Here is a 23,566-nt window from a genome sequence, read left to right as displayed (position 1 = left end):
CATGAATAGATGGTTGTGCTTTGTCAAATGCTTTTCTGCAAACTCTACTGAAGTAATTATATAGTTCTTATGCTTTCTCTTGTTGATGTGATGTACCACACTGATTGATTTCCAAATGTCAGACCACCCTCGCATCCTGGGGATAAATCCCGCTTGATCATGTTGAATGATTTTTAATGTATTATTGGTTCAATCTGCTGTTATTTTGTTGAGGATTTTTTTTTTTTTTAATCTATGCTCATCAGACATATTGGCTTATATTCTCTCTCTCTCTCTCTCTCTTTGTAGTATCTTTATCTGGTTTTAGTATCAGGGTAATGCTGGCCTGGTGGAATAAACTTGGAAGTTTTCATTCTCCTCCTCCTCCTCCTCCTCCTCCTCCTCCTCCTCCTCCTCCTCCTCCTCCTCCTTCTTCTTCTTCTTCTTCTTTCTTCTTTCTTCTTCTTTCTTCTTCTCCTTCTTGAATAGTTTGAAAAGGATAGGTATTAACTCTTAAAGTGTTTGATAATATTTGCCTGTAAAGCCATCTCATCCTAGACTTTTGTTTTGGAGAATTTTTTGATTACTGATTCAATTTCATTGCAGGTAATCTGTTCAAATTTTCTATTTCTTTCTGATTTCATTTTGAAAGGTTTTATGTATCTAGAAATATCTAGATACATACATTGTCTAATTTGTTGGCAAGAATTTTTCTTAATATTCTCTTATAATCCATTGTATTTCTGAATCATTACTTGTTATTTCTCCTCTTTCATTTCTGATTTTATTTGAGTACTCTTTTTTTTTTCCCTTGATGAGTTCAGCTAATAGTTTATAAATTTGTGAATCTTTTCAAATAACAAGTTCCTGGTCTGTTGTACTGGTTTTTTATTTGTTTCCATTTTATTTCTTTCTGCTCTAATCTTTATTTCCTTTCTTTTTCTGGGTTTGAGTTCTGTTCTTTTTCTCACTCCTTTAGGTATAAGATTAGGTTCTTTATTTGAGATTTTTCTTGCTTCCTGAGGTAGGCCTGTATTGCTGTAAATTTTCTTTGCTACATTCTAAAGATTTTGGACCATTGTGTTATCATTTACATTTGTCTCCATTTATTTTTTGATTTTCCCTTTGATTTCTTGATTGACATTCATTTTTTTAGGAGCATGTTATTTAACTTTCATGTTTTTGTGTTTACAGATTTTTTCTTGTGGTTGACTTCTAACTTCATGGTGTTGTAGTCAGAAAAGAAGTATAGTATGACTTTGATATTTTTTAGTTTGTTAAGCCTTATTTTGTGGCCTAACATGTGATCTATTTCTGAAGAATCTTCTATGTACACTTCAAAAGAATGTGTATTCTTCTGTTTTAGGATAGAATGTTCTGAATATATGTTAGTATACTAGGTTCAATTTACCATTCAGTAACATTATTTCCTTGATTTTCTGTTTGGATGATTTACCATTAATGTAAGTGGTGTATTACAGTCTCCTTTTATTATTGTATTACTATTGATTACTTCCTTTATGTTTGTTGATAGGTACTCTATGTATTTGGGTGCTCCCATTTTGAATACATAAATATTTACAATTGTTATATCTTTTTGTTGGATTATTTCCTTTGTGATTATTTGGTGTCCTTGTTTGTCTCTTGTAATCACAAGTTTGTTTTAAAATCTATTTGTTTTAAATGTTACTACTCTAGCTTTATTTTTCACTTCTTTTTGCATGATAAATGTTTTTTCCATCCTTTCACTTTGCATGTTTCTTTAGTTCTGAAATAAGTCTCCTATAGACAACATATAGATGTGTCTTGCTTTTCTCCCCGTTTTGTAAGCCATATTTTTTAAATTTTATTTTTAAAATTTATTTATTTGAGGGAGAGAGGTAGGGGGGAGAGGGAGAGAGTTGACACAGACTCCCTGCTGAGTGCAGAACATGACCCATGAGATCACTACCTGAGCTAAAACCAAGTCAGACACTTAACCAATTGATGCCCCATTAAAAAAAACAAACAAAAAAAAACAATTATTTATTTTTGAGAGAGAGAGAAAGAGAATCAGCCAAGCCTTTTGATTAGAACATTTAGTCTATTTGCATTCCAAGTAATTGTTATTAGATATGTATTTGCTCCCATTTTGTCACTTGTTTTATGGTTATGTTTGTAGTTCTTATTTGTTCTCTTGCTCTCTTCTGACATGGTTTGCTGTTTTATTTTGTGAAATAACTGGATTCCTTCCTTTTTTTGTGTATCTCTTACTGGGTTTTGATTTATGGATACCATTAGGTTCATATGTAACATCTTATGCATGTAGTTGTCTATGTTAAGTTGATGATCACTTAGGTTTAAATCCATTCTAAAAACACTTAACTTTCTACTCCCCTCCCCCCGTTTTAGCTGAAGAGTATCATACTTTACATCTTTTTATTTTGTGAATCCTTTGACTGATTTTTATAGATATATTTAATTTTCCTGCTTTTGTGCTTTCTACTTTTCTCACCCCTGCTTATAAACTTTCCTTCTCATTGAAAGAATCCCCTAAACATTTCTTGTATGACTGGTTGAGTGGTCATAGCTCCTTTAGTTTTTGTTTATCTGGGAAATTCCTTATCTTTCCTCTTCTGAATGACAGCCTTACTGAATAGAATATTCTTGGTTGCAGGTTTTTTTCTTTCAGCATTTTGAATATATGATGCCACTTTTTTCTGGCCAGCAAAGTTACTGTTGAAAAATCAGCTGATAGTCTTATAGATTTTCCCTTGTTTATAACTCTTTTATTTTCTCTTGCTGCTTTTAAAATTATCTTATCATTGTGTTCTGCCATTTTAATTACTGTGTGTCTTGGTGTGGATATCCTTAGGATGAATTTGTTGGGGGCTCTCTATAACTCCTGGATCTAGATTTCTGTTTCCTACTCCAGATTAAGGAATTTTTCAGCTATTATATCTTCCAATAAATGTTCTACTCCTTTGCTTCTTTACTCCTGCAATTCTTATAATGCAAATGCAATCCCTGTTGTTATGCTTGATGGTGTCACTGAGTTCCCTGAATTTATTTTCATTCTTTAATAGTCTTTTTTCTCTCTCCTGTTTAGTTTGACTGCTTTCAACTACTTGGTCCCCAAGTCACTGACCTGTTCTTTTGCTTCCTTTAGTCTACTATTTATTCCCTCTAGCATATTTTAAATTTCAGCTATTGAGTTTTTTGTGTCTGTTATGTTTTTTATCTGTTTGTTGAGGGTCTCCCTGTAACCCTCCACTCTTTTCTCAAGTTCAGGGAGTATCTATATGACCATTAATTTATATTATCTGATAGGCATATTACTTATCTCTGTTTCATATAGCTCTCTTGCTCTGATTCTGTCCTGGTCTTCATTTGGGGCATATTCCTCTGTCTCCTCATTTTGTCCAAGTCTCTATGTCTGTTTTTATGTGTTAGGAATGTTGGCTATACCTCCTGTTCTTGTAAATGTTGCCCTTATGAAGAAGAGGTAATATAGTGCCCTATTTATCAGAACCTGGTGCTTCAGAGATATCTCATATGGTTTTTGCTTGCACACTACTGTTATGGCTGAGTTGCATTTGCCTTCAGTCCAGTCATCTTCAATGGTCCTCTTTGCCCGTTTCAGGCATTGTTTTGTCTCTGTGTTGTTAGTGCGCCAGTCTGGCGCCACCTTGGATTTGAGTTAGGTCATACTAGGTATCTATCAGAACTGCAATTGCCCCAAATAGCATGGTGCTCTCCCTGTTTTGCCCCCCGGGGAAGTTTAATTGGTGGTTGTGGCCTACAGTCAAACCAAATGTCTTCCTTTAGCCCACTTCTGGGGCTGCAGTTAGACTGATGTATATGGTTATCTTCCTCCTCTCCCTGGGGCAGCAGTCACTTTGGAGTGGTGCTGTCCTTTGTCAGGGTGGCTTATACAATGCCATGCCTGTGGCACCTCTTTGGATGTCTTCCTGCTGAGGCCAGGTTGCAGGTGGCAATACATGTGATGTTAGCAAGGTTTGCACAGGTCTTCTTTAGGAGGGGAGCTTCAACTCCCCTGGAAAACTCTTGCCACTTCCAGGCTGGAGGGAGCAGGTTTACACAAGACTACCGGGATGGGGTGCACTGTTAGTAAGCTAAATGGATAGTGTTTGCACTGCACTGGTTCTTACAGGTGTCCATGTATCTAGACTGGGTGTGGGGGAGGAAAATGGCATTTGCCAGCTCTTTTGTTCTTGGAGAAGTCTCTTTAAGATCCATGCCCCATGCAATGTAGGCTCTGAGATTGGTAAACAAATCTCTCTCCTATACCCCAGGCATTTTTCAAACTACAGCTTCCATGAAAGAAAGAATTGATAAGCTAGACTTCATTAAAATTGAAAATCTCTGTTCTGCCAAAGACAATGTCAAGAGAATAAAATGGCCAGTTACAGACTGAAAGAAAATATTTGCAAAACATATGTTTGATAAAGAAGTTATTCAAAATATACCAAAAAAGCCTCTTAAAACTCAATAATAAAATTACAATCCAATTTCAAAAATCAGCAAAGACCTTAACAGACACCTCACTGAGGAAAATACAGACATAGCAAATAAGCATTTATAAAGATGCTGCTAATCATATGTCCTTGGTGAAATGCAAATTAAAGCAATGAAATACACTATATAATTATTAGAATGGCCAAAATCTGGGACGCTGACAACACCAGAAGCTGGTGAAGATCTGGAGCAATATGAGCCCTTATCCATTGCTGGTTAGAATACAAAGTAATATAGCCCCTTTAGAAGACAGTTTGGTGATTTCTAATAAAATTACATGTGTTCTTACAATACAATCCAGAAATTGTACTCCTTGGTGTTTTCTCAGAAAAGTTGAATATTTATATCAAAGTGTAAAGCCTACAAACAAATATTTGTGGCAACTTTATTAATGATTGCCAAAACTTGGAAGAAACCAAGATGTCCTTCAGCAGTGAATGGATAATAAACTGCTACATCCAGAGAATAGAATATTTTTCAGCACTAAAAAGAAATGAGTTATCAATCCTTGAAAAGACATGGATGAGACTCAAATGCATATTACTACATGAAAGAAGGCAATCTGAAAAGACTTCATACTATGTGATTCCAACTATGTGATATTCTAGAAAAGGTAAAACCATGGAGACAGTGAAAAGATTAGTGGTTGCCAGACATTAAGAAGATAGGATGGATAGGGAGAGCACAAAGGATTTTTAAAATACTCTGTATGATACTGTAATGGTGGCTACATGTCATGATATATATGTCCAAGCCCATAGAATGCACAACACCAAGAGCAAACCATAGTGTAAACTGTGGATTCTGGGTGATAAGAATATGCCAATGTATCTTCATCAACTGTAAGAATTGTACTACTTTGGTGGGGGATGTTGATAATGAGGGAAACTATCAGTGTGTGGGGTGGAAGTATATGGGAAATCTCTATACCTTTCTCTCAGTTTTTTTATGAACTTAAAACTCCTCTAAAAAATAGTATATTAGAGAAAAAAATTTTCAGTTGTAGGTTTAAAGTGACACTGCTTAACTTGTGCGTTGATTCAGAATTTGTAATTCATATTAGTTTAAAGCTATTAAAAAGTCTAGTCACTTAAAAATAACCTAAGATTAGATTAAAAGATTGAATACATAACTTAAAGAAATAGTAATTTAACCTTGCAAAAATCACCTTAAAAATAACTGCCAGACTTAAATTTTATTACATAAATTTTGTGACACATTGGATGTTTACAGGTTTCTGCACAATGTAATAAGTTAAAATCAAAGACAGGAATAACTCTATCACTGTTCCCTCCATAATTGATGTGTAAGCCATTAAAAGTGACCATTTCCAAACATAGAAGAACCTGTAATTATAAAATAATTTAATTTTTTGCTTAGCAGGATTTTTTTAAATTCTATTTTTTTCTTTCTAGTAGCTTTAGAGTTTGCAAGTATTTTAAAGAAATACTCTTCAACTTAAAAATCATTTATAAAATGATAGATATGTACCAAGTTTGTAATCAACAGGATTATGCTGTCTTATAACATTTTAGAAAGTTTTTTTATGTCTCTAGCTCATGTAATAGTTTCTTCTTCTTCTTGAAAACTAAAATCTGTTTTCACAATCTGTTTATCTCTAATTTAAGTACAAGATTTCTTGCAGTTTTTTTTTTAATTATGACGGCAGTAGAATGAGATGAAAATGTGCCATATCACCACTTACTATAATATTCCCACTATATTTACATATAATTCCCCAAATTATATTTAGATATTGAAATAAAATGTTATTGAAAAAAAGTGATATTTTAATGTTATTGGTTTTAAATTTGTACAAACTGGTTTTTTTTCCCCAGGTTAAATGACTGACAAACCTCTTCAAAATAGCAAATCTTAAATGAGCTCTCCATTATAAAAAATGTGATCATTATTTGAGCACTGCAGCAGCATAATAGATAATAATAAGGGGTCAGAATTAGCTTTCTTCATCATAATTTATATGCCTTAATGAGAATGGTCAACTTACTAGCCCATGACATTTAATATAATTGGAAACATTTGATTATCACATTTACATGTAGTAAATAAATATGGATAGTTTAACTGTTGAACATAAAAATGTTATACAAATATTTAAGAATTATGTTAATGTCTGCACTGAAGCTCATATTATAGAACTAGTACAAGAAAAAGGCAAAAGGAAAAAAAAAGAAAAAAGGAAGTTTTATAGAGATTAGAATTGGCATGCCCTTCAACTGTTAGAGTTCATTTTTCCTTTAGTTAAAAAGAATCATTTGAATAAAATACATAAATATTAAAAAGGCAATTATGCTTTGTTACCAGGACGACAGAAATGAAGCACATGATAAAATAATGGGAATAATTTACAGCTCAGTGGGACAACCATAGGACAATAATCTAATGGAAAAGGCACATTTATTTAAAAAGAAAATAAGATCTCTTATCTAAGCTCATCTTTAATTTCAACATTAGTGCACCAGATGATAGTAAAGAACCCCACATTTCAAATCTTTCAAAGATGTTTTCAGTAATTCATGGATGATTAGGAAGTAACATAACTGCTTTAATGCAAAGAGATTTCCCTGAATAGATTAGCAATTCCATTCTATTTAGGAAGAAAATGCTTTCACTTCCCCAGAAACCACTTGGTTCTGTAACAAATGATGGGTCCATACAAAATCCTTTAGACTGCAGGTAGGTCTGACCCAACTGTTAAAATTCCACAGCTATCCTTACAAGGGTGTAGTATGAACACCCAAATATAAAACCTCCCCACTTAGAGCCTCAGAAGGTAGAAAATACTTTCAGCCTACGTAAAAGGGTACATTTAAAATTAGCTTAATCTGCCATCTCTTCTGATGATAGCTGATAAATATTTTGAATAAGAATCCAGTAGTCTGGGAAATGTGATTCACTTGTAATTCAAGACCAAATGAGTATAACATAAAACTAACATCAAGAAAAAGAATTGCAAAAACCTGACTGGAACTAATAGTAGGTCTCTCATAATGTATACTTATCACTTTAATCAACAACACAAACCTAAACTGGGCTCTGGCTCTTTTTATAAACTTTGACCACAATTATATGACAAAGACTGCTATCTGTACATATCGTAAGTAGCCACAGCAGCATAAAGAGAACTCCATACCTTGGAGAATTCATCCAAATTTGAAAATGTGTTTGGGGGAGGGGATCATGAAAGAGGCCCTCAACATTCTTTTATTCATGAGATCATTGACTGCATTTTGATTGGAGACTAATGGCAGCTTATTTTCAAGACATTATTAATCCATAAAGAAGGAAGTTAGCCAGAGGACAAATACAGTTGGGGTTCACAAGTATGGACAGACTATGAGGGCTGGCACAAAGGGGAATGTTTATTTGAGTAATGATGCATGTCAGATTGTTTTTTGGCCTATCCCTGGATTCCAGCAGAGAAAAAGAGCTGTAATAAAAATAGGTGAAATGAAAGAACTCTATCACCATATGTCAGTTTAAGAAAATAAGAGAAAAATCCAGTTCTGTTTTGTGGCTTACTAATGGACAGCAACATAATTCTGTGGGGTAGGATTTAGGGCAAGAATGTGCTCTATATCGGCTCAGAATCTATCTATATAAAAGCACCCTCTACAACATTAAAACAAGAGAAATTTACCTGAATGGTCAGATTGTTTGAGAGTCTGGACATCACCCTCAGGAGTGACAGAGGATATCACAGTGGTGATGAAAGGTCACCCAGAAATGGCAGACAAGACATGGCTGTGATAGAAGAAAATGTAAATTGTGACCTTTGGAGAGGCCATGCAAAACTCTGCTGACCTACCTGAACCTGAATGGAAGGACTTAAGTGGAACAGGTTTCAGAGACTCAGAGAGGGGGGTCTGTTGTTATCACAATCTCACTCTATCTTCAGTCTAGTGTGCCAGGAGTGAGAATAATGTGAGATAATTTAGACTCTTTAAAAGTACTTCCCGTCTTGAATAATCTGGTGCTTTGTAACTTTTGGATAAATTAGTCTAAATAACTAAATATATATAACCAATATATAAATGCAAAACTTTATATATAAATATAAATAAATGCAAAACTTATATAAATGCAAAACTTAGGAAGAACAACCACTAATTTTATTGAAGAACAACCACTAATTTTAATGCACATTATTACATTTGATCTTCATATCAACACTTGTAAGATAGATATTAATGTCCCCATTTCTCACATGAAGCTAAGAGAGTTTAGATAGTTTGTCTGGGGAATATCCACTGTGCAAATCTATAACTGGTTCTGGTGTCTTTGTTTTGTTACACCATGGTACCATAGAGAATCCTAGAAGAAAATTCCATCTCTGTTTGCAAAAATCAATATTTACAATTCCACATGAATGCACAGGTAGCACATTTTAAAAAGGCTACTTTTGCTTAAGAAATAATTGTATTTCCTTCTTTTTATGTTTTCTCATCAAAAACTTGAAATGTGAGAACAGTTAATACAATCTTGGTTGACCTTAAGATCCTTTAGGATTATTTTGTGATTTGACTTTCATGAACAAAGAGCCAGTGAAAAAATACAAAACAAACCATTGAATGTGTAATGGTGCTGACAAGCATCTTGCCTGGTTCCCTACCCTTAGGAGACTGTCATCCCATTTCATTGTCAGTTTATAAACATCATTGCTAAGTGGAAAGCAGAGATAATTCATTCAGTTCACTTAGGAAAACCTTGAACTTCAGGTCACCTAAACTAAATCTGTTTAAATCTCAGAAGTAATGAGAGAGCAAACATAAAATTATAGAAAATTCTAATGCTATTTTCATCGCAGGGAGTTCAGAATTACATTATGCAAGGGAATATAATTAACTCCACTGAATTCTACCCTAAGTATCATGTTAGAAGTGTAGGATTTATTATTAGCATAAATAGAACAAAAGCACAAGCCTGAAGTTAAATATCAGCGACATTGCCATCAATGACCAATGGGAAAGAAACAATCTTGCAAAGGAATGACAGGTGGTTAAAAGTCAAAGGAAGTGATGAAAGCTGTAATTAAAACCATAAACTGTAAGTAAAAGAGCATGTAAACTACAGATCCATTTAGTCTATGGGTGAAAGAATAATTATATCAAGCTAAATGAAGAGCTCTTGCTTTCTTGCAAAGCTCAGACTAGAACACTTAAGGAAACTTCCCAACAGGAGCCAGAAAACCATTTTTTTTATCAAGGCTGGCCTGATTCATTGATTTCTAGTAAGAACCTACATTTCCCAAATATTACCTTCCCCATACATGCAGGATGAGGTAAATCATATATCTCCTTCACAGATATGTGAAAAGACCAGTAGAATTAAATAGTTGAGAATATATTTGGCAGAAAGACAATACAGTACAACTGCATCTCTACTGGCATAACAAGGCGTGGTGGAAACATGATACAACTGTGGGAAGAGTGAGACTGGAAACCCTATTTCCAAATTTGTCAGGAAACCAAGTAATTTCCACAGTGGTCAGTGGCTCAGTATCTTACCATCTACTAAAATGTTTTTAAACACAGTTCTCTACCTATTCAAGTCAGCTTCCCAATTTAACAACATCACCAGTTTCATACAGTAAGAATCAGATTTTTTAAATTAATGATTCCTGTGGGCACCTGGGTGGCTCAGTCTGGTAAGTGTCAGCTTTTGGCTCGGGTCATGATCTCAGGGTCCTGGGATTGAGCCCCTTATGGGGCCCCCTGCAGTGGGAGGCCTGCTTCTCCCTCTGCGCCTCCCTGCTCTTGTACTCTCTCTCTCTCTCTCAAATAAAGTCTTTTAAAAAATTATTAATTCCTCTTGCTTCACAAGAAATCTATTGCTACTATCCTATTTCGTAAGGAAAGAGCTGCAAATTCTCGAAGGGAAACAAAGAACAAATGTTTTCTGAATAATAATGAAATTAACACTTTTGGAATTTCCTTCTCAAAACGTCATGCCTCGATATTATAATTTACAAAGTAATCTATTTACTTCATAATTTATTTGCCAATTCTTCCAAGTCATTTCCAAGATATACGGTTGCTTTGACAGTGACCTGAAAGCCACCCATGTTGTCTGCAGATGTTTTGTCTGGCCTGGGTGGTGAATCTTTTCATAGGACAAAAAGTACATTTCTGGTTCCCATTAATCCAGTGGGATTAGAATTTGGCCCTATCTACATTTAAATCACCTGCCTGGATTCTGAAGGTTCTTGAGTTTGCACCAATGGGTGCAACCAGAACCTGAAAACAGTCCTAAATCCCTATTAACGGAAAGGATCCTAAGTCGTAAAGCCCATTAAATCCACATAATATATTTTGAACAGATACTTTCCTACTTTTCCTAATCTTGAATGTGTTGCAACTTCTATTTTATTCTCCAGTTTATTATTTCCGGTGTATGTAACAGGCATGAGGGTAATTTATTTTCCTTCTCAAATTAGAAGTCCTTTTAGGGAGTGTAAATTTGAGCATGACTAGCCCAGCTCTCCTCACTGACCCACACTGACCCACCCACCACCAGGGCAGCCTCTCTCGCACCCTAGCATCCCTTAGGTCTTAGCCTAATTTAAAAGTACCTCTATTTATGGTAATGCCGTTTAATTTTTTTTTACAGTTTTGGAATAACACTGATTCACATATTTTCTTCTATGACTTTGGGTTTATAGATTTTAAGTTGATGGTTGTAGTTCTATTTTACTGCTAAAGCATCCTCTACATAGTTTTTATAGATTTCTAAAGAATGGAAATAAATTCCTTCACCAAGTGATGGTCAAAGTTATTGAGATGTTTTGCTTCTTAGAATAACACTTCTTTTCTCTATCTGCAGTCCTCAGACTAATTCAAATGTTTAGGCCAGTGGATCTGTGCTTTTCCTGGCTTTGATTTACAAAAACCTTGGACTTTAGAAGAAGAGAAATCCGCTGGCATAGACAAAGCATTTCATGACACATAAAGAGAGAGCTAGATTGTACCTTCTGCCAAAGTTTATCATGAATGGAAAACACACATGCTCACGCATACACACGCCTTCCCTAATCTAGGGAGAAACAAGAAGGAAAGTGAGAGGGGGAAAATTAGCACATAAACATCAGGAGGGCCAGTGTTCTGGTTTATTGACACAGAACTTAGGTTACAGAGCAGGGATGAAAGATTTCTAGGCCCAAGAGTAGCATGAAAGTTTTATGATGTTCATATCCTGCAGGGTGGTAGATATAATCTAGAACTCCACTAGAACTAAAGAGGCACTGGGACAGAAACAAGAAATATCTCAGGGGCGCCTGGGTAGCTCAGTCGAATGAGTGTCTGACTCTTGGTTTCTGCTCAGGTTGTGTTCTCAGGATCCCCGGATCAATCCCCAAATCAGGCTCTATGCTTAGTGGGAGATCTACCTGAGAATCCTCTCTCTCTCCTCCCCTCCTCCCCTATCCCTCCACCTACTCACATGCTCTCTCTCTCTCTTTCTCTCACTCTGTCTCTCTAAAATAAATAAATCTTAAAAAAAAAAAAAGAGAGAAATATCTAAAAAAAGAAAAGAAATATCTAAGGAGCCACCTGTATGTACTGAGGACCAAGCAGTAGATAGTGGACATCTCCCCAGATGCAGAAGAGTAAGTAGCCCCTCCCACAAAGCTTTAGCACTATAAAAACTCCCTCTTTCTCAAAATATTTAGTCCAACCTTAGGAAAAGACAGTTGTCTTGGCTAATAATAAGTTTATGCACATCTGAGTTTTTATAAAGTTTCATATCTAGAATATAATTAATAAACGAAGTAAAAAATATTTTAGTATTACATACTGTTAATCATATTCTAGATAGGAAAAGGTCTGCAAAAACACTCAACTCAGATGTGCACAGTAGGATTTAGTAGTTATTTTTGCTTTCTAGTTACATCTGTATTGTTGGCTTCCAATGTACTATAGAAGCTAATTCACATAAGAAAATAGTATTAAACAGGAATATAATACCATTTTCAATACTCTTCATGTATTGGTGGTAAGGGCTTGAGGCTAGTAGTAGGCAATATATATCAGGTTAATGAAGTTAGTATGATCCAAGACATGTAGATATTAAATGTAAAGTATAGTATTATTAGGTTTGAACATTTAACCAAGCACTAAATCTTGAGAGTACAACTCTCACTATCATCATACGCATGGAGTTACAACATTTGGGTCCACTTACTCTTTGCAAATGAGGTGCCTTACTTCTTGACTTCCAAAACCTTTAAGCAATCTATTTCTTATAACATGAATCAAAGGTTTATTCGATGTCTTCTGAACCATCTGGGTGAGTTAAGGGTAAAAGAATCTAAAATGTATGTATTCATTTCATTTAAAATACACATGGGCTTATAAACCAATTGAAAATTACTTGGCATGGACCTAGAGGAACTTGGCAGAAAACATTTCCCTGAGCCTAACACTTTTGACTAAGTCCAAATGCAATAATAATAAAAAAAATGCCCACATCTTTAGTCCTGAATTGGCAAAATAGGCCAATGATAATTAAGGAAAGAAAATACACTGAAATAAATTTGAAATAGGTATCTTTTCAAATGAAATGTAACTTGTGGATAGTCTTATACATTTTTTTCTTCAATAATAGATCTTAACCTTTCAGGAATCATCTTCTAGCGTCTGACTATATCTGGGGGGACTTTCGCATGCTTTTGTGAATGAAGTGTTTTTTTCCTATTGTCATTCTATGACTGGCCTGTCAAACCTGAAAGTAGTGCTAGGTGCCCTTCTCCTTCCTATGTACATACATGTACATGTATGTGTGAATACATACACATGAGTGCACATGGGTACCTACAAGCATATATATGTCTAAAAATGAAAAATGTCTCTCCCTCCAATAAATAAAAATGACTCTGTATTTGTCTTTTGGAATATTATGATTATATATATGCAGTATGCTTCTAGACTACTGACAGAAGCAGCTAACACAATTTTTTAAAATGTTTCCTTCCAATAAACGTTGCCAGATAAAATGCAGGATGCACAGCTAAATTTGAATTACAGATAAACAGAAAATAATTTCTTTAAGTGTAAGTATGTCTCATGCAATATTTGGGACATGCTTATATACAAAAAATTCTTTATCTGAAATTCAAATTTAACTGCGTGTCCTGTTTTTCTTTCTAGATGTGACAATTCTATGCCCAACATCTCCTAATGGATATATTTAGGAAAGAGCATGCTTCAATAATTAAATCGTTCTCACACTCCTACTATGTGGCCCTGAAGAGGGTCTGGTATCTCTCTCGTACTCTAAGAACCCACAGATCTCTCCAGATGACTACATTCCAGTCAGGGGAACATAAGACTGACATGTGAAGAATGCAATATAGGTTAATGCTAATGTATGTCAACCATCTCTAAATGATCTGTTTGTAGGTGAAAAAAAATTAATAAGACTACTTGAATTCAAAGAAGTTTTCACAATTGAGAAGCACTTTGAAGGAAATGAAGGTACATTCTGGAGAAGAGGGTCCAGGCTGAAAGTTTAGAGGAGAGAATGAGTACAATATGTTCATGACACATTGCAGGTGCTCAAAATGGAAACAATTAATAGTAGTCAAAGATGCTTAACTAAAATCTGAAATATACATGTATATATGTCAACACTTCTTTTCAATCATTTTTAAAAGATGTTGCTTTTCCTCACAAACACAGTCACAGACCTCCAAACCTTGTAGTCTTTGACTTACCAATACTTATCTAAACCCGGATTTCAGATCATCAAGAATATAGACTGTGTCTCCTCTTTGTATTCCCAGTGCTGAGTACAATGCCTGGGCACAGCTCAACAAGTGTTGGCAGAACAAATTAGAAAAAAGAGAAGAAATGGAGGGAGGGTAGAAGGGAAGGAGAATGAATTCTTCAAGGCAAGAGGATATCATAGGAGTTCTAAAATTACTATTATTTCAATTGATACATTTGTTTATATTTTTAAGGAATAAAAAGTAGGAACTGAATTTCAAAGACACCAATGTCATACAAGCAGGAATTCTGCTACCCTTTTCATCCACTTATTTTGGAGAATGTTACTCTAAATAGAAACAATAATGCAGGCATTTTAAAAAATATTCAGTAAGTTTCCAGGAGGGCAATTCTCTTCATATTGCTTTCAGAAATCACTCTTTTGCCATAAACAAAAAGTAATAATTAAATAAATGTGTTCAGAGATTAGAGACTAGTTATGATGAAGTATTTTGAAGTGCAATTTCTAGGCATTTCAAAATATAAGGATCATAGAGTAAATGACTTTGTGCAATTTTCATTGAAGATTCTTGAAATTCACATAGATCTGTGTTTGCCTTCTAAGAGATAGCTTGTTGTGGTATATTGATGTCAGCCTCAAGTCTAAAGGTCACTGCTGTTGCTGACAAGATACAACATCTCACTGTCAGTCAGTGAATTTTTCCATTAGGATGAAGGGGATTTGAATATTTTCCCTGCTTTGCAGGTTTTCAATCTCAAAATCATTATTTTACCATATACATATATTTTTAAAGATGAATATTGCTTTCCTTCCTTTTCCTCCTGATTTCTATCAGGTTATTAGTAACTCCCTTCAGTACTGTACTAGTTAGATAAAGCCAGGTGATATACCAAGATTTCCCTTGCTACTGATCCACCATGTGGATTTTTAATAAATATAGAAAACTTTTAGGAAATGAGACACGAGGACTCTACATCTTGGCAATGTCAGAAAGTTCCTGCCCATGGCTTCCAAACACAGAGATTGACTGCTTTTGCCCACATGAAAAATCTGAAAACTCCTTACTAGACATTTTCACAGGTAAGACTAACGTAGGATAGCAAACCCATGATATCTGAGCCTAAAGATAATGGGAAAAAAATCCTGTCTCTTATTACCCAGGCCAATGCCTACCAGTTTCACCATCCGGAGGCACAGAATTAAATCCATGTTACACAAAGATAAGTATTACATAGACCTCTTTTCTTTTTGGATAATGATTTTATAGGATTCATATAAAATCATGCAGGCTTTTTTTTTTTAAGTCAAGCAATACAAAGTGCAGAAGAATAATTTTTAAAAAATCCACTAGAATCTCATCATCAAGAGAGAAAAATGAGACAGCATCATCCCTTTGTATGCATGTATACTGAAAAATAATGTATAGATCAATAAAATTTATTTTCTTAAAATGAGGTCATATCTGTGTATTTTATTAAAATGCATTATTTTCAATATTTTTTGAATTTTTAGGATAAAATTGAATCAGAAAAAAACAAAAAGTTTTGGATAAATGCTTCCATGTTTAAAAATAACCAAACAGACTCTAATGCCTTAAGTATTCCTTTTAAGTTAAGAAGGAAAGATTGTAATGGACAATATAAAGCTGGAACCATTCTATTTTTTTCTCTCTAAATTTCAATATTATGTTATCAAAATGGCTCCTTACTAGAAAGGATAAAAAATCAGCACTCATTATTTTTTCTTTCTTACCACCTTTCTGATTTAAAATGGTATATTTTTACTTTTTATTTATCAAAGTCCATAACACTTGTATTCTTTTCTGTAGGCATAAGGCTCTCAGTTGTTTATAGCAGTTTTACATCTGAGTGAAAGCTGAATACTTACTAATCGTTCATTTTTCCAATTCCATGCCCTATTCCTGATTTTTGCATTTTTATCCTCTCCTGGTTTGCTGGCTTGAGACAGAAAGCAGGTTTTCAAGAGGGATTAAGTGTTTCCCCTGTGTTTAGTAATAATTATCTGCCACTTTTATACATATAAATGACCTTTGAACTTGAATTACAGGGGCAACCCGCGTGGCTCAGTGGTTTAGCGCCGCCTTCAGCCCAGGGTGTGATCCTGGAGACCCGGGATCGAGTCCCATGTCAGGCTCCCTGCATAGAGCCTGCTTCTCCCTCTCCCTGGGTCTCTACTTCTCTCTCTTTTACTGTGTCTCTCATGAATAAATAAATAAAATCTTTTAAAAAAAGTATGAACTTGAATTATACATTGGTCTTTTTTTTTAATATTTTCTCCTTGGAATTTTGTAGATATTGCTTCATCTGATATTAAATCTCACTATGTGAAATTCTGAGGCAAACTTGGTTTTTCCTCTTTCATATTTCACTTGTTCCTTTACCTGTGTGCAAAAAAGTTTCCTCAGTCATTTTGAAATTCAATAACTAAACAAGAACATATCTCAATGTGCACTACTTTGCATCAATTTTTCATAGAATATGACATGACCTTTTACATTTTCAAGATCAGTTCTTTATCCACAGTAAGATGGAAAATCTACTATATCTAGAGGCATTCTTTTTCAAGTGTTGCATATCTGACTGAGAAATAACATACTTAACCATCTGATACATTCTTTCTGTCCTTTACATCATCCTAACTGTTCCAATATCAATATCTTTGCCTTTTTTTTCTTCTGCATTCAAAATAATAATCTCATGACTTTCTTCCGTGGCAATTGAGTTGCATCCTCAACTTGTCTGATCCCATTTCCCTAATTAATTTATTTTTCCAGTTAATGGTGTTGATTTGTTTAATTTGTTTCTATAGCTCAAAAATCTCATTCTTTTTTTTAAAAATCTCATTCTTTATTAATGTACCTTTCAAGTTTTATTCTACAGAATTAAGTCTTTGCTAAATTCTTCTAAAGGGGGAGAAACTCCTAGGAGTGAGGTTTTTTTATTTGTTTGCCCCTTACTTACTTGAGTTTATGAACAAATATGATTCTTTGCTTCTTTATCTTTTGCCTGCTAGATTTTTCCTTCTTTCCTTCTTTCCTTCCTTCCTTCCTCCCTCCCTCCCTTCTTTTCTTTCTTCTTTCTTCCCTTCCTCTTCTTTCATAACATGTTTTCATAGTTGTCATCCAATTGAGAACACAGCTAGGACTGGGAATAATTTGTTAGAATACTTGAAATATTTGCTAGCTAGTTAGATTTATTAAAAAACTGTATTTGAAAAAAAATGTATTTGGTGGGGAGCACCTGGGTGGCTCAGTCAGTTAAGGATCTGACTCTTGATCTTGGCTCAGGTCATGATCTCAGGGTGGTGAGATTAAGCCCACCCTCAGCTCTGTGCTGGGTATGGAGCATGTTTAAGATTTCCTCCCATCATGCACATATGTGAATGTGCTCTCTCTCTCTCTCTTTCTCTCCCTCTTAAAAAAGCCAAAAAAAAAAAAAAAAAAAACCCAAAACTGTATTGGGATTTCACTTCATTAGTAGGTGGCTGTGCTCTGTCCAAGGGGTAAAGCAACACATCCAAGTTTCATGATAAAATTTCTTATTTTATCATGGATCTACTGAAAATGCAAAACCTGGTTGTTTTTCCCCACCAGTGCGTGGATCTTCAGATTGTATTTTATGTTAAAAGACTTCAGTGTTCATTCCCTCTGTTTCTCTCCTCCTCTCCCTAGCCCTCCTACTGCCTATGTACATATTTGTTCTCTCTAAATTGTGGTATATTAGTAATAATTTATTGGATTTTTTTAATGCATCATATTCCCCTCTACTATGTGGGATTTGGATAGCAGGGTTAGATACTTCATCAAGGCCTTCCTGAATGGTATGATATTTTCTTTGACTTTTGTGCTTTTAGAGTTTATGGCATGAGTTTGAACTTCCTTGTTTGGTTGCTGTTGGGGAATTTTTGTCTGTGTATCCTAATTATTTGTGTATATGTATATGTGTGTGTATTTATTGGATTTAGCTTTAGGAAGTCAAGAATCAAGTTTCACTCTGACAAGTTTTAACAAATTTTTATTATAATGTTTTCTAAATAGTATAAAATTATTCCATTAATAATTTCTGTGAGTCTTGAAAATCCAGAAATTAACTCTTAGATCTACAAATTCAACAAAATTAAAATTTAGAATAACAATTTAATGCTATGGATGATGCTTTCTTCTGAAATGGCATTGCTGCTCAAAATACATTATGTTGACTACTTCATCATAGGTTCTTTGATTTTGATGAGCTGATACTGTCTAGGTCCAGGAAATGGCTTAATTCTCCCACTCCTTTTTTCTATGGCATTTCCTTGATGTGAACGTATGTGTTAAGTACCCTTCCTTATTGGTGCTCTTATTCATTATTTTATAAGTTTGATGTCACAGAGACTGTGAACACTAAACTCTCTTGGAAGTATTTATTATAATGAGGTCTAAGATAAGAGTGAAGGGAATTATTTTTTTAATTTCATTGAAATGGAAACACAATACTCCAAAAATTATATAGACTTCTCACATGCTACAAAGAATATGGGTGCCAGTATTTTATTTTTTAATTCTATATACCTCTAGAGCTATGTAACCAATAGATGGTTCATCTGAATTGGGATAGAGCATTGTTCCAGTGTCTTCATCAATTCCATTTGCAAGTATGAGCTATACAAGTCAAGTGATGATGATAAAAAGAAAAGAAAATTAGCTATATATTGAAACTCAGTCCCACATAGGAGTTTAGGATTTTCATATACTATAGTATATTCTAAAGCATTTCAATTTACATGTATATTTTCTTTTTAAACTCTTGGATCCTTTAAATTTGTTATCTCAGTGTTTTCATGTTCATATCTATATAATCAGCAACATCTTCCTTCAGTAAGGGGAAAGTGAAATTCTTTTGCACTAGAGTCATTTTTTATATAGTTCTAAGAAAAAGGAAGAGAAGAAGAAAGAAAGAAAGAAAGAAAGAAAGAAAGAAAGAAAGAAAGAAAGAAAAAAGAAAGAAAGAAAGAAAGAAAGAAAGAAAGAAAGAAAGAAAGAAACAAAGAAACAAAGAAACAAAGAAACAAAGAAAGAAAAGGAAAGAAAGATCCGAGGATGGACATATGTTGTTGTTGAGCCTCTAATTTTCCTATGAATGAATTGTAAAGTAAGCAAAGGGTGAGGAGGAAGTGCCATATGCTCTTTTTCCAGAGAAATGTGTCTTAACAACAGATCAGAAGTCACCTTTAAATGCTGACTACAAAGAAACCTCCAGTTGCTTATTCTGCAGAGGCAATTTTTGCTTTCTTTTTGCTGAGCTGCCAAAAGGAGAATATCTAAAAATAATTATTTCTGCCAGTTGAGTAATTAATGATGGCCTTACCAAATGACAATTTTATTGAATGGCATTAGACAAGATGAATTAGATTTTTATTAAATGGTATTCTCAACGTTTCAAGGACTCCATGAATGCCTCATGGAGAGTGTTCATGCTAAATTAGGGAAAAGTGTTTTTACTTTTCATGTTGACAACAAATGTTATGATAAATACAATTATTTTTCTATCAAAATCAACAAATTTATATTACCTCACTTTGGTACTATTATTTATATCATGCCTAAAATTATTAGAGAATACAAATTACTATTTGGATACTTATTCTTGCTGATAGACCTAAACCAATCATTCTTCAGCTTTTTATGTATTAGAACTCTTCTAGGCATCTGTGTCCTTGCCCTTTCCATCACTTCCCTTGCTTCCATAAGACTTGCACCAACGATAAAGGTGAACTTTTTGTTTCTCAGCATCCAGACTGACCTGGCTTCCTATTTCTACCTCTCTGCACATTCACTGCTGAAGACACATGAAAAGGAATGAACACTAGAATCTATAAATATCCTTCAAGGAATCCAACAGACAGTAGTTAAATAGATCTATGACAATAAACTGCTGCTATTTTAGAAAACATGTGCAGCTTCTAGAAAGCAGCCTCTGCCTTTCTCTCTCTCTGATCCCCTATTACTTACCCTGGGAACTCTTCTGACCTAGTAGTCTTTCAATGCTGGAGTGCTGCAGAGCTCAGTTCTGGGCCCTTGCCTTGTTTTCTGAGTGATCTCACCAAATCCCATTGTCTTTAAAATACCATGGATATGCTGACAACCTCAAATTGTAGAATTAGAGCCCAGAGCTCTATCCAAACGCCAGTGTATTTATATACTCTACAGGCTACTGAACATCTCCACTTGAATGTTTAATAAACCTTTAAAAACTTACAATCTCTAAAAATGAACTCCTGATTTTCCCTGACAAATCTGCGCCACTTGCTGATTTTTCACATCTCAGTTAATGGCAAATGATGAGAATAATTATTGAAAAAAAAATTTATGTCATTTTGTTTCTTTCTCTTACACAACATAGTCTATGAGGTAGTCATGCCAGCTCTATCTTGAAAATATATATACAATCCAACCATTTTTCACATCCATCAGTACCATTCTAGTTTGGGACACCCTCATATTTCACCTGCAATACTGCAACTATTTCATAACTGATTTATTTCTTTCAGCCCATTGTCTTTTCTACACAATCTATACTCAGTACAGGGGCCAGAATGATCTGTTTGAAATGTAAGCCAGATAACGTCACTTCTCTACTCCATGCCCGGTGATAGCTCAACATTTTATTCTGAATAAGTCATAAAAGTCCAATTTAATTGACTCTCTTTTGTGACCATCTTGCTTATATCTCACATTTTCTTACACTCCACATCAGTCACACTGAATCCTTACTTTTTCTTAAACCCAGAAAGAATGTTCCCACCTTCCTCTATTCCATTTATCTGGAACAGTGATCTCCTGAATATTCCCTAGGCTCTCTCTCTCCCTCACTCCTGTTCTTTAAGTCCTTTGTCATCTTTTCCATGAAGCTTGTAATGACCTCACAATGCAACGTTGCATTCTCTTTCCACTTCTGACTGCAGAACACTGTTCTCTTGTACTTTTTTTCTTTTTATCTACCTGCTAACATACAATACATTTTACTTCTTATTTTTGGTATCTATTTTTTTTTTTTTTTTGCATATCCTATTAGAATGTAAGCTTCTTGAAAGAAAGAAACTTGTGTTGGTTACTGAGCAGCGATAGTCATTTTCACCAATCAGCATGTTCTCCAGATAGGATATCCTGACCAGGTAGGTTTCTTCCTTTTACCTGAAAGCAAACTTGTCTCCAGGTGCAGATTCAATTGACCTGATAAATAGGGCTAACTATCATACGAGAGACCTCCCTGGACTGAATATTCTCCTAATCTACTTACTGCTGAAATTTCCACATCACAGTGTCATAAAAAGTAGTGGGGAAATTTGGATATCTAATATTATTAATATCATTACATTTCCTCATGTGGGAATACACTTTTGGTAATGGTGCATGCTTCCAGTATGCACTCATATATCAAGCTAATTTTATTTCACTTTAATCTTTGTATTTTTACTACCATAAGTATATTTGCTTTTTTGACAAAATATTTTAAATATGAATAATGAACTCAGGTTGCTTCCACATAGAGATACAGAATGAAATAAGCAGCAGCTAAAAATCCTATCTTATTCAAGACTACACTAATGATATACTTAAAAGTTTTTTCTTGAAAACTTGGGATTTGTGGGCACCTGGCTCAGTTGGGTAAGCCTCTGCTTTCAGTTCAGGTTACGACCCCAGGGTCATGGGAGCCATAGGGGCATGAGCCTCCCTGCTTAGTGGGGAGTCTGCTTCTCCTTCTTCCTCTGTGTGTGGACTCTCTCTCAGATAAAAAATAAATAAATAAATAAATAAATAAATAAATAAATAAATAAATAAATAAGAAAGAAAGAAAGAAAGAAAGAAAGAAAGAAAGAAAGAAAAAAGAAAAAGAAAAGAAAATGGGATTTCAAAGCATAGCTTCAATATTGCATGATGCTACTTGGCAAGTAAACTTTCTACAGAATTGGAAACTTCAGAAATTCTAACAATGCACTAATTTTAGTTTTTGAGTACTAAAATTTATGCTCACTGTTTACTAGGAAGTAGCCTTAATCTTTCATAAAATAAAAGTCTATGGAATTGTATCTATGTAGTGTAAGAAACTAAATAATGAATTGTGTTTGAAATCCATCAGTAGCTCATGTACAGGGGCATAAAGATATGAAAATCGATGTTATAAGAAGTTCCAGCTTCTTTCTGACTGACACGGTCATTTGTTGTCAGTCACAAATATAACCAATCCCACCAGTAATGGTGGCTCACATCAAGCTGCTATGAAGGAAAGAGAGTCTGCATGTTTATGCACATTTTCACTTTCTGTCATTTCACCCCTTCAACTTCTTCCCAAACTGTGGCCCTCTGTAACAACACAATAATTGAGAACTAGGACTATAGAATTTTAAGGAAGGAAAACCTAAAAGAAAAACCTATTTTCATCAAAATAAATAAGAAATATAGAGGTACTCTTATTAGCCCACTTTTAGGCACCTCGGTGGTTAATCCAGATAATGTCACTTTTAGGCTAATGAGAGTACCTATATATTTCTTATTTACTTTGATTGGGAAAAATACCCAATCAAGTGGGAAGAGAGTTATTGATTCCATTCTACAGAAAAGGAAATATATTTAGAAAGAGTAGATGACCCAATGTTGCTGAGCTGGCAATAAGTAAAGCCAGGACACTGAATTAATATCAAGTTCTTTTGACTTACAACCCAAGACTCTCTATAATGTCATAAAATCAGAAAATTAGAAAGTTAGATGATTTATCAAGTCTCTCTGTGCTAATAAGTCATGGCTCTCTCATTCTAGTCATGGAGAGGTGAAGGAGGGTATGGTTTGAAACGATGGGTAAATCTTGATATGGCAAAAAGGGGGAAGGATGTGAGTCATGTTTATATGACTCAAATGGGGTAGTTTCTACTCAAGGATTTGGTTTAAGTTCTGTATCTGTTACATACATCCTTTGCATGCTCTGACAAACAATTAGTTAAAAAGCTTTTATTAATTTAGCTTTTCTACCTTGGAGATATTAAATCTAAAGGATAGAGACCTTCTAAGGAAAAATAAAAACTTAAATGATTTCTGAATAAAAATCCAATTGTTGACAGTAAACATTCAGTCAAGAGTCAACTACTTATTACCGTGTTTTGCCTCATGGTTTTCATGTTTTGGTAATTTTTTTTTCCCTCCAATAGACAGACTGCCTTAAATGTGCATATCTTGCTAAAAAGGGAGTAAAAAGAAAAAAAAAATCAAGGTCAGGGTGAATCTATTGTCTCTGCTCCCAAAACAATACTATGATGCATTTGTAAAGCAATA

General features: G+C 34.4%; 2 long non-coding RNA genes across 5 annotated transcripts in view; one reads left to right on the top strand and one right to left on the bottom strand.

Moving 5' to 3' along the window:
• Positions 1-23,566, bottom strand: part of LOC144317108 (uncharacterized) — a 47,534-nt gene that overhangs the window by 8,632 nt on the left and 15,336 nt on the right. For 2 of the 4 annotated variants that reach the window (XR_013382989.1, XR_013382987.1), the window contains 2 exons: positions 23,389-23,470; positions 8,159-8,262 (listed from right to left, as the gene is read on the bottom strand). This is a non-coding gene — a long non-coding RNA (uncharacterized LOC144317108). The remainder of the gene's footprint in view (positions 1-8,158; positions 8,263-23,388; positions 23,471-23,566) is intronic. The other 2 variants (XR_013382990.1, XR_013382988.1) reach the window with 1 other exon arrangement.
• LOC144317109 (uncharacterized) overlaps positions 21,167-23,566 on the top strand; it is a 141,622-nt gene continuing 139,222 nt past the window's right edge. Inside the window, exon 1 of the long non-coding RNA XR_013382991.1 lies at positions 21,167-21,414. This is a non-coding gene — a long non-coding RNA (uncharacterized LOC144317109). The remainder of the gene's footprint in view (positions 21,415-23,566) is intronic.

Source organism: Canis aureus, chromosome 7 (genome assembly GCF_053574225.1).
Source record: "Canis aureus isolate CA01 chromosome 7, VMU_Caureus_v.1.0, whole genome shotgun sequence".
Classification (NCBI taxonomy): Eukaryota; Metazoa; Chordata; class Mammalia; order Carnivora; family Canidae; genus Canis; species Canis aureus.
This window is presented reverse-complemented; position numbering and strand designations above follow the sequence as displayed.